Raw genomic sequence first — 13,097 nt, forward strand, 5'->3', positions numbered from 1 at the left:
ACAGGGAGACATGTAGAGACAGACAGGTAACCAGTCTATCACAGGGCTGACATGTAGAGACAGACAGGTAACCAGTCTATCACAGGGAGACATGTAGAGACAGACAGGTAACCTGTCTATCACAGGGAGACATGTACAGACAGACAGGTAACCAGTCTATCACAGGGCTGACATGTAGAGACAGACAGGTAACCAGTCTATCACAGGGCTGACATGTAGAGACAGACAGGTAACCAGTCTATCATAGGGCTGACATGTAGAGACAGACAGGTAACCAGTCTATCACATGGAGACATGTGGAGACAGACAGGTAACCAGTCTATCACAGGGAGACATGTAGAGACAGACAGGTAACCAGTCTATCACAGGGAGACATGTAGAGACCGACAGGTAACCAGTCTATCACAGGGGGACATGTAGAGACAGACAGGTAACCAGTCTATCACAGGGCTGACATGTAGAGACAGACAGGTAACCAGTCTATCACAGGGAGACATGTAGAGACAGACAGGTAACCAGTCTATCACAGGGAGACATGTAAAGACAGACAGGTAACCAGTCTATCACAGGGCTGACATGTAGAGACAGACAGGTAACCAGTCTATCACAGGGCTGACATGTAGAGACAGACAGGTGACCAGTCTATCACAGGGCTGACATGTAGAGACAGACAGGTAACCAGTCTATCACAGGGAGACATGTAGAGACAGACAGGTAACCAGTCTATCACAGGGGGACATGTAGAGACAGACAGGTAACCAGTCTATCACATGGAGACATGTAGAGACAGACAGGTAACCAGTCTATCACAGGGAGACATGTAGAGACAGACAGGTAACCAGTCTATCACAGGGGGACATGTAGAGACAGACAGGTAACCAGTCTATCACAGGGAGACATGTAGAGACAGACAGGTAACCAGTCTATCACAGGGAGACATGTAGAGACAGACAGGTAACCAGTCTATCACAGGGAGACATGTAAAGACAGACAGGTAACCAGTCTATCACAGGGAGACATGTAGAGACAGACAGGTGACCAGTCTATCACAGGGAGACATGTAGAGACAGACAGGTAACCAGTCTATCACAGGGAGACATGTAGAGACAGACAGGTCACCAGTCTATCACAGGGCTGACATGTAGAGACAGACAGGCAACCAGTCTATCACAGGGCCGACATGTAGAGACAGACAGGTAACCAGTCTATCACAGGGCCGACATGTAGAGACAGACAGGTAACCAGTCTATCACAGGGAGACATGTAGAGACAGACAGGTAACCAGTCTATCACAGGGAGACATGTAGAGACAGACAGGTAACCAGTCTATCATGGGGCCGACATGTAGAGACAGACAGGTAACCAGTCTATCACAGGGAGACATGTAGAGACAGACAGGTAACCAGTCTATCACAGGGGGACATGTAGAGACAGACAGGTAACCAGTCTATCACAGGGAGACATGTAGAGACAGACAGGTAACCAGTCTATCACAGGGAGACATGTAGAGACAGACAGGTAACCAGTCTATCACAGGGGGACATGTAGAGACAGACAGGTAACCAGTCTATCACAGGGAGACATGTAGAGACAGACAGGTAACCAGTCTATCACAGGGAGACATGTAGAGACAGACAGGTAACCAGTCTATCACAGGGAGACATGTAAAGACAGACAGGTAACCAGTCTATCACAGGGAGACATGTAGAGACAGACAGGTGACCAGTCTATCACAGGGAGACATGTAGAGACAGACAGGTAACCAGTCTATCACAGGGAGACATGTAGAGACAGACAGGTAACCAGTCTATCACAGGGCTGACATGTAGAGACAGACAGGTAACCAGTCTATCACAGGGAGACATGTAGAGACAGACAGGTAACCTGTCTATCACAGGGAGACATGTACAGACAGACAGGTAACCAGTCTATCACAGGGCTGACATGTAGAGACAGACAGGTAACCAGTCTATCACAGGGCTGACATGTAGAGACAGACAGGTAACCAGTCTATCATAGGGCTGACATGTAGAGACAGACAGGTAACCAGTCTATCACATGGAGACATGTGGAGACAGACAGGTAACCAGTCTATCACAGGGAGACATGTAGAGACAGACAGGTAACCAGTCTATCACAGGGAGACATGTAGAGACCGACAGGTAACCAGTCTATCACAGGGGGACATGTAGAGACAGACAGGTAACCAGTCTATCACAGGGCTGACATGTAGAGACAGACAGGTAACCAGTCTATCACAGGGAGACATGTAGAGACAGACAGGTAACCAGTCTATCACAGGGAGACATGTAAAGACAGACAGGTAACCAGTCTATCACAGGGCTGACATGTAGAGACAGACAGGTAACCAGTCTATCACAGGGCTGACATGTAGAGACAGACAGGTGACCAGTCTATCACAGGGCTGACATGTAGAGACAGACAGGTAACCAGTCTATCACAGGGAGACATGTAGAGACAGACAGGTAACCAGTCTATCACAGGGAGACATGTAGAGACAGACAGGTAACCAGTCTATCACAGGGCTGACATGTAGAGACAGACAGGCAACCAGTCTATCACAGGGCTGACATGTAGAGACAGACAGGTAACCAGTCTATCACAGGGCCGACATGTAGAGACAGACAGGTAACCAGTCTATCACAGGGAGACATGTAGAGACAGACAGGTAACCAGTCTATCACAGGGAGACATGTAGAGACAGACAGGTAACCAGTCTATCACGGGGCCGACATGTAGAGACAGACAGGTAACCAGTCTATCACAGGGAGACATGTAGAGACAGACAGGTAACCAGTCTATCACAGGGGGACATGTAGAGACAGACAGGTAACCAGTCTATCACAGGGAGACATGTAGAGACAGACAGGTAACCAGTCTATCACAGGGGGACATGTAGAGACAGACAGGTAACCAGTCTATCACAGGGAGACATGTAGAGACAGACAGGTAACCAGTCTATCACAGGGAGACATGTAGAGACAGACAGGTAACCAGTCTATCACAGGGAGACATGTAAAGACAGACAGGTAACCAGTCTATCACAGGGAGACATGTAGAGACAGACAGGTGACCAGTCTATCACAGGGAGACATGTAGAGACAGACAGGTAACCAGTCTATCACAGGGAGACATGTAGAGACAGACAGGTAACCAGTCTATCACAGGGCTGACATGTAGAGACAGACAGGTAACCAGTCTATCACAGGGAGACATGTAGAGACAGACAGGTAACCAGTCTATCACAGGGAGACATGTACAGACAGACAGGTAACCAGTCTATCACAGGGCTGACATGTAGAGACAGACAGGTAACCAGTCTATCACAGGGCTGACATGTAGAGACAGACAGGTAACCAGTCTATCATAGGGCTGACATGTAGAGACAGACAGGTAACCAGTCTATCACATGGAGACATGTGGAGACAGACAGGTAACCAGTCTATCACAGGGAGACATGTAGAGACAGACAGGTAACCAGTCTATCACAGGGAGACATGTAGAGACCGACAGGTAACCAGTCTATCACAGGGGGACATGTAGAGACAGACAGGTAACCAGTCTATCACAGGGCTGACATGTAGAGACAGACAGGTAACCAGTCTATCACAGGGAGACATGTAGAGACAGACAGGTAACCAGTCTATCACAGGGAGACATGTAAAGACAGACAGGTAACCAGTCTATCACAGGGAGACATGTAGAGACAGACAGGTAACCAGTCTATCACAGGGAGACATGTAGAGACAGACAGGTAACCAGTCTATCACAGGGCTGACATGTAGAGACAGACAGGCAACCAGTCTATCACAGGGAGACATGTAGAGACAGACAGGTAACCAGTCTATCACAGGGCTGACATGTAGAGACAGACAGGTAACCAGTCTATCACAGGGAGACATGTAGAGACAGACAGGTAACCAGTCTATCACAGGGCTGACATGTAGAGACAGACAGGCAACCAGTCTATCACAGGGCTGACATGTAGAGACAGACAGGTAACCAGTCTATCACAGGGCCGACATGTAGAGACAGACAGGTAACCAGTCTATCACAGGGAGACATGTAGAGACAGACAGGTAACCAGTCTATCACAGGGAGACATGTAGAGACAGACAGGTAACCAGTCTATCATGGGGCCGACATGTAGAGACAGACAGGTAACCAGTCTATCACAGGGGGACATGTAGAGACAGACAGGTAACCAGTCTATCACAGGGAGACATGTAGAGACAGACAGGTAACCAGTCTATCACAGGGAGACATGTAGAGACAGACAGGTAACCAGTCTATCACAGGGAGACATGTAGAGACAGACAGGTGACCAGTCTATCACAGGGAGACATGTAGAGACAGACAGGTAACCAGTCTATCACAGGGAGACATGTAGAGACAGACAGGTAACCAGTCTATCACAGGGCTGACATGTAGAGACAGACAGGTAACCAGTCTATCACAGGGAGACATGTAGAGACAGACAGGTAACCAGTCTATCACAGGGAGACATGTACAGACAGACATGTAACCAGTCTATCACAGGGCTGACATGTAGAGACAGACAGGTAACCAGTCTATCACAGGGCTGACATGTAGAGACAGACAGGTAACCAGTCTATCACAGGGCTGACATGTAGAGACAGACAGGTAACCAGTCTATCACAGGGAGACATGTAGAGACAGACAGGTGACCAGTCTATCACAGGGAGACATGTAGAGACAGACAGGTAACCAGTCTATCACAGGGAGACATGTAGAGACAGACAGGTAACCAGTCTATCACAGGGCTGACATGTAGAGACAGACAGGTAACCAGTCTATCACAGGGAGACATGTAGAGACAGACAGGTAACCAGTCTATCACAGGGAGACATGTACAGACAGACATGTAACCAGTCTATCACAGGGCTGACATGTAGAGACAGACAGGTAACCAGTCTATCACAGGGCTGACATGTAGAGACAGACAGGTGACCAGTCTATCACAGGGCTGACATGTAGAGACAGACAGGTAACCAGTCTATCACAGGGAGACATGTAGAGACAGACAGGTAACCAGTCTATCACAGGGAGACATGTAGAGACAGACAGGTAACCAGTCTATCACAGGGAGACATGTACAGACAGACAGGTAACCAGTCTATCACAGGGCTGACATGTAGAGACAGACAGGTAACCAGTCTATCACAGGGCTGACATGTAGAGACAGACAGGTAACCAGTCTATCACATGGAGACATGTGGAGACAGACAGGTAACCAGTCTATCACAGGGAGACATGTAGAGACAGACAGGTAACCAGTCTATCACAGGGAGACATGTAGAGACCGACAGGTAACCAGTCTATCACAGGGGGACATGTAGAGACAGACAGGTAACCAGTCTATCACAGGGCTGACATGTAGAGACAGACAGGTAACCAGTCTATCACAGGGAGACATGTAGAGACAGACAGGTAACCAGTCTATCACAGGGAGACATGTAAAGACAGACAGGTAACCAGTCTATCACAGGGAGACATGTAGAGACAGACAGGTAACCAGTCTATCACAGGGAGACATGTAGAGACAGACAGGTAACCAGTCTATCACAGGGCTGACATGTAGAGACAGACAGGCAACCAGTCTATCACAGGGAGACATGTAGAGACAGACAGGTAACCAGTCTATCACAGGGCTGACATGTAGAGACAGACAGGTAACCAGTCTATCACAGGGAGACATGTAGAGACAGACAGGTAACCAGTCTATCACAGGGCTGACATGTAGAGACAGACAGGCAACCAGTCTATCACAGGGAGACATGTAGAGACAGACAGGTAACCAGTCTATCACAGGGCTGACATGTAGAGACAGACAGGTAACCAGTCTATCACAGGGAGACATGTAGAGACAGACAGGTAACCAGTCTATCACAGGGCTGACATGTAGAGACAGACAGGCAACCAGTCTATCACAGGGCTGACATGTAGAGACAGACAGGTAACCAGTCTATCACAGGGCCGACATGTAGAGACAGACAGGTAACCAGTCTATCACAGGGAGACATGTAGAGACAGACAGGTAACCAGTCTATCACAGGGAGACATGTAGAGACAGACAGGTAACCAGTCTATCATGGGGCCGACATGTAGAGACAGACAGGTAACCAGTCTATCACAGGGGGACATGTAGAGACAGACAGGTAACCAGTCTATCACAGGGAGACATGTAGAGACAGACAGGTAACCAGTCTATCACAGGGAGACATGTAGAGACAGACAGGTAACCAGTCTATCACAGGGAGACATGTAGAGACAGACAGGTAACCAGTCTATCACAGGGAGACATGTAGAGACAGACAGGTAACCAGTCTATCACAGGGCTGACATGTAGAGACAGACAGGTAACCAGTCTATCACAGGGAGACATGTAGAGACAGACAGGTAACCAGTCTATCACAGGGAGACATGTACAGACAGACATGTAACCAGTCTATCACAGGGCTGACATGTACAGACAGACAGGTAACCAGTCTATCACAGGGCTGACATGTAGAGACAGACAGGTAACCAGTCTATCATAGGGCTGACATGTAGAGACAGACAGGTAACCAGTCTATCACATGGAGACATGTGGAGACAGACAGGTAACCAGTCTATCACAGGGAGACATGTAGAGACAGACAGGTAACCAGTCTATCACAGGGAGACATGTAGAGACCGACAGGTAACCAGTCTATCACAGGGGGACATGTAGAGACAGACAGGTAACCAGTCTATCACAGGGCTGACATGTAGAGACAGACAGGTAACCAGTCTATCACAGGGAGACATGTAGAGACAGACAGGTAACCAGTCTATCACAGGGAGACATGTAAAGACAGACAGGTAACCAGTCTATCACAGGGCTGACATGTAGAGACAGACAGGTAACCAGTCTATCATAGGGCTGACATGTAGAGACAGACAGGTGACCAGTCTATCACAGGGCTGACATGTAGAGACAGACAGGTAACCAGTCTATCACAGGGAGACATGTAGAGACAGACAGGTAACCAGTCTATCACAGGGAGACATGTAGAGACAGACAGGTAACCAGTCTATCACAGGGAGACATGTACAGACAGACAGGTAACCAGTCTATCACAGGGCTGACATGTAGAGACAGACAGGTAACCAGTCTATCACAGGGCTGACATGTAGAGACAGACAGGTAACCAGTCTATCATAGGGCTGACATGTAGAGACAGACAGGTAACCAGTCTATCACATGGAGACATGTGGAGACAGACAGGTAACCAGTCTATCACAGGGAGACATGTAGAGACAGACAGGTAACCAGTCTATCACAGGGAGACATGTAGAGACCGACAGGTAACCAGTCTATCACAGGGGGACATGTAGAGACAGACAGGTAACCAGTCTATCACAGGGCTGACATGTAGAGACAGACAGGTAACCAGTCTATCACAGGGAGACATGTAGAGACAGACAGGTAACCAGTCTATCACAGGGAGACATGTAAAGACAGACAGGTAACCAGTCTATCACAGGGAGACATGTAGAGACAGACAGGTAACCAGTCTATCACAGGGAGACATGTAGAGACAGACAGGTAACCAGTCTATCACAGGGCTGACATGTAGAGACAGACAGGCAACCAGTCTATCACAGGGAGACATGTAGAGACAGACAGGTAACCAGTCTATCACAGGGCTGACATGTAGAGACAGACAGGTAACCAGTCTATCACAGGGAGACATGTAGAGACAGACAGGTAACCAGTCTATCACAGGGCTGACATGTAGAGACAGACAGGCAACCAGTCTATCACAGGGCTGACATGTAGAGACAGACAGGTAACCAGTCTATCACAGGGCCGACATGTAGAGACAGACAGGTAACCAGTCTATCACAGGGAGACATGTAGAGACAGACAGGTAACCAGTCTATCACAGGGAGACATGTAGAGACAGACAGGTAACCAGTCTATCATGGGGCCGACATGTAGAGACAGACAGGTAACCAGTCTATCACAGGGGGACATGTAGAGACAGACAGGTAACCAGTCTATCACAGGGAGACATGTAGAGACAGACAGGTAACCAGTCTATCACAGGGAGACATGTAGAGACAGACAGGTAACCAGTCTATCACAGGGAGACATGTAGAGACAGACAGGTGACCAGTCTATCACAGGGAGACATGTAGAGACAGACAGGTAACCAGTCTATCACAGGGAGACATGTAGAGACAGACAGGTAACCAGTCTATCACAGGGCTGACATGTAGAGACAGACAGGTAACCAGTCTATCACAGGGAGACATGTAGAGACAGACAGGTAACCAGTCTATCACAGGGAGACATGTACAGACAGACATGTAACCAGTCTATCACAGGGCTGACATGTAGAGACAGACAGGTAACCAGTCTATCACAGGGCTGACATGTAGAGACAGACAGGTAACCAGTCTATCATAGGGCTGACATGTAGAGACAGACAGGTAACCAGTCTATCACATGGAGACATGTGGAGACAGACAGGTAACCAGTCTATCACAGGGAGACATGTAGAGACAGACAGGTAACCAGTCTATCACAGGGAGACATGTAGAGACCGACAGGTAACCAGTCTATCACAGGGGGACATGTAGAGACAGACAGGTAACCAGTCTATCACAGGGCTGACATGTAGAGACAGACAGGTAACCAGTCTATCACAGGGAGACATGTAGAGACAGACAGGTAACCAGTCTATCACAGGGAGACATGTAAAGACAGACAGGTAACCAGTCTATCACAGGGCTGACATGTAGAGACAGACAGGTAACCAGTCTATCATAGGGCTGACATGTAGAGACAGACAGGTGACCAGTCTATCACAGGGCTGACATGTAGAGACAGACAGGTAACCAGTCTATCACAGGGAGACATGTAGAGACAGACAGGTAACCAGTCTATCACAGGGAGACATGTAGAGACAGACAGGTAACCAGTCTATCACAGGGAGACATGTAGAGACAGACAGGTAACCAGTCTATCATGGGGCCGACATGTAGAGACAGACAGGTAACCAGTCTATCACAGGGAGACATGTAGAGACAGACAGGTAACCAGTCTATCACAGGGGGACATGTAGAGACAGACAGGTAACCAGTCTATCACAGGGAGACATGTAGAGACAGACAGGTAACCAGTCTATCACAGGGGGACATGTAGAGACAGACAGGTAACCAGTCTATCACAGGGAGACATGTAGAGACAGACAGGTAACCAGTCTATCACAGGGAGACATGTAGAGACAGACAGGTAACCAGTCTATCACAGGGGGACATGTAGAGACAGACAGGTAACCAGTCTATCACAGGGAGACATGTAGAGACAGACAGGTAACCAGTCTATCACAGGGAGACATGTAGAGACAGACAGGTAACCAGTCTATCACAGGGAGACATGTAAAGACAGACAGGTAACCAGTCTATCACAGGGAGACATGTAGAGACAGACAGGTGACCAGTCTATCACAGGGAGACATGTAGAGACAGACAGGTAACCAGTCTATCACAGGGAGACATGTAGAGACAGACAGGTAACCAGTCTATCACAGGGCTGACATGTAGAGACAGACAGGTAACCAGTCTATCACAGGGAGACATGTAGAGACAGACAGGTAACCAGTCTATCACAGGGAGACATGTACAGACAGACAGGTAACCAGTCTATCACAGGGCTGACATGTAGAGACAGACAGGTAACCAGTCTATCACAGGGCTGACATGTAGAGACAGACAGGTAACCAGTCTATCATAGGGCTGACATGTAGAGACAGACAGGTAACCAGTCTATCACATGGAGACATGTGGAGACAGACAGGTAACCAGTCTATCACAGGGAGACATGTAGAGACAGACAGGTAACCAGTCTATCACAGGGAGACATGTAGAGACCGACAGGTAACCAGTCTATCACAGGGGGACATGTAGAGACAGACAGGTAACCAGTCTATCACAGGGCTGACATGTAGAGACAGACAGGTAACCAGTCTATCACAGGGAGACATGTAGAGACAGACAGGTAACCAGTCTATCACAGGGAGACATGTAAAGACAGACAGGTAACCAGTCTATCACAGGGAGACATGTAGAGACAGACAGGTAACCAGTCTATCACAGGGAGACATGTAGAGACAGACAGGTAACCAGTCTATCACAGGGCTGACATGTAGAGACAGACAGGAAACCAGTCTATCACAGGGAGACATGTAGAGACAGACAGGTAACCAGTCTATCACAGGGCTGACATGTAGAGACAGACAGATAACCAGTCTATCACAGGGAGACATGTAGAGACAGACAGGTAACCAGTCTATCACAGGGCTGACATGTAGAGACAGACAGGCAACCAGTCTATCACAGGGCTGACATGTAGAGACAGACAGGTAACCAGTCTATCACAGGGCCGACATGTAGAGACATACAGGTAACCAGTCTATCACAGGGAGACATGTAGAGACAGACAGGTAACCAGTCTATCACAGGGAGACATGTAGAGACAGACAGGTAACCAGTCTATCATGGGGCCGACATGTAGAGACAGACAGGTAACCAGTCTATCACAGGGAGACATGTAGAGACAGACAGGTAACCAGTCTATCACAGGGAGACATGTAGAGACAGACAGGTAACCAGTCTATCACAGGGGGACATGTAGAGACAGACAGGTAACCAGTCTATCACAGGGAGACATGTAGAGACAGACAGGTAACCAGTCTATCACAGGGAGACATGTAGAGACAGACAGGTAACCAGTCTATCACAGGGAGACATGTAGAGACAGACAGGTAACCAGTCTATCACAGGGAGACATGTAGAGACAGACAGGTAACCAGTCTATCACAGGGAGACATGTAAAGACAGACAGGTAACCAGTCTATCACAGGGAGACATGTAGAGACAGACAGGTGACCAGTCTATCACAGGGAGACATGTAGAGACAGACAGGTAACCAGTCTATCACAGGGAGACATGTAGAGACAGACAGGTAACCAGTCTATCACAGGGCTGACATGTAGAGACAGACAGGTAACCAGTCTATCACAGGGAGACATGTAGAGACAGACAGGTAACCAGTCTATCACAGGGAGACATGTACAGACAGACAGGTAACCAGTCTATCACAGGGCTGACATGTAGAGACAGACAGGTAACCAGTCTATCACAGGGCTGACATATAGAGACAGACAGGTAACCAGTCTATCATAGGGCTGACATGTAGAGACAGACAGGTGACCAGTCTATCACAGGGAGACATGTAGAGACAGACAGGTAACCAGTCTATCACAGGGCTGACATGTAGAGACAGACAGGTAACCAGTCTATCACAGGGAGACATGTAGAGACAGACAGGTAACCAGTCTATCACAGGGAGACATGTACAGACAGACAGGTAACCAGTCTATCACAGGGCTGACATGTAGAGACAGACAGGTAACCAGTCTATCACAGGGCTGACATGTAGAGACAGACAGGTAACCAGTCTATCATAGGGCTGACATGTAGAGACAGACAGGTAACCAGTCTATCACATGGAGACATGTGGAGACAGACAGGTAACCAGTCTATCACAGGGAGACATGTAGAGACAGACAGGTAACCAGTCTATCACAGGGAGACATGTAGAGACCGACAGGTAACCAGTCTATCACAGGGGGACATGTAGAGACAGACAGGTAACCAGTCTATCACAGGGCTGACATGTAGAGACAGACAGGTAACCAGTCTATCACAGGGAGACATGTAGAGACAGACAGGTAACCAGTCTATCACAGGGAGACATGTAAAGACAGACAGGTAACCAGTCTATCACAGGGAGACATGTAGAGACAGACAGGTAACCAGTCTATCACAGGGAGACATGTAGAGACAGACAGGTAACCAGTCTATCACAGGGCTGACATGTAGAGACAGACAGGCAACCAGTCTATCACAGGGAGACATGTAGAGACAGACAGGTAACCAGTCTATCACAGGGCTGACATGTAGAGACAGACAGATAACCAGTCTATCACAGGGAGACATGTAGAGACAGACAGGTAACCAGTCTATCACAGGGCTGACATGTAGAGACAGACAGGCAACCAGTCTATCACAGGGCTGACATGTAGAGACAGACAGGTAACCAGTCTATCACAGGGCCGACATGTAGAGACATACAGGTAACCAGTCTATCACAGGGAGACATGTAGAGACAGACAGGTAACCAGTCTATCACAGGGAGACATGTAGAGACAGACAGGTAACCAGTCTATCATGGGGCCGACATGTAGAGACAGACAGGTAACCAGTCTATCACAGGGAGACATGTAGAGACAGACAGGTAACCAGTCTATCACAGGGAGACATGTAGAGACAGACAGGTAACCAGTCTATCACAGGGGGACATGTAGAGACAGACAGGTAACCAGTCTATCACAGGGAGACATGTAGAGACAGACAGGTAACCAGTCTATCACAGGGAGACATGTAGAGACAGACAGGTAACCAGTCTATCACAGGGAGACATGTAGAGACAGACAGGTAACCAGTCTATCACAGGGAGACATGTACAGACAGACAGGTAACCAGTCTATCACAGGGCTGACATGTAGAGACAGACAGGTAACCAGTCTATCACAGGGCTGACATGTAGAGACAGACAGGTAACCAGTCTATCATAGGGCTGACATGTAGAGACAGACAGGTAACCAGTCTATCACATGGAGACATGTGGAGACAGACAGGTAACCAGTCTATCACAGGGAGACATGTAGAGACAGACAGGTAACCAGTCTATCACAGGGAGACATGTAGAGACCGACAGGTAACCAGTCTATCACAGGGGGACATGTAGAGACAGACAGGTAACCAGTCTATCACAGGGCTGACATGTAGAGACAGACAGGTAACCAGTCTATCACAGGGAGACATGTAGAGACAGACAGGTAACCAGTCTATCACAGGGAGACATGTAAAGACAGACAGGTAACCAGTCTATCACAGGGAGACATGTAGAGACAGACAGGTAACCAGTCTATCACAGGGAGACATGTAGAGACAGACAG

The sequence above is a fragment of the Eutrigla gurnardus genome (genome assembly GCF_963514095.1).
Source record: "Eutrigla gurnardus genome assembly, chromosome: 11".
Taxonomy (NCBI): domain Eukaryota; kingdom Metazoa; phylum Chordata; class Actinopteri; order Perciformes; family Triglidae; genus Eutrigla; species Eutrigla gurnardus.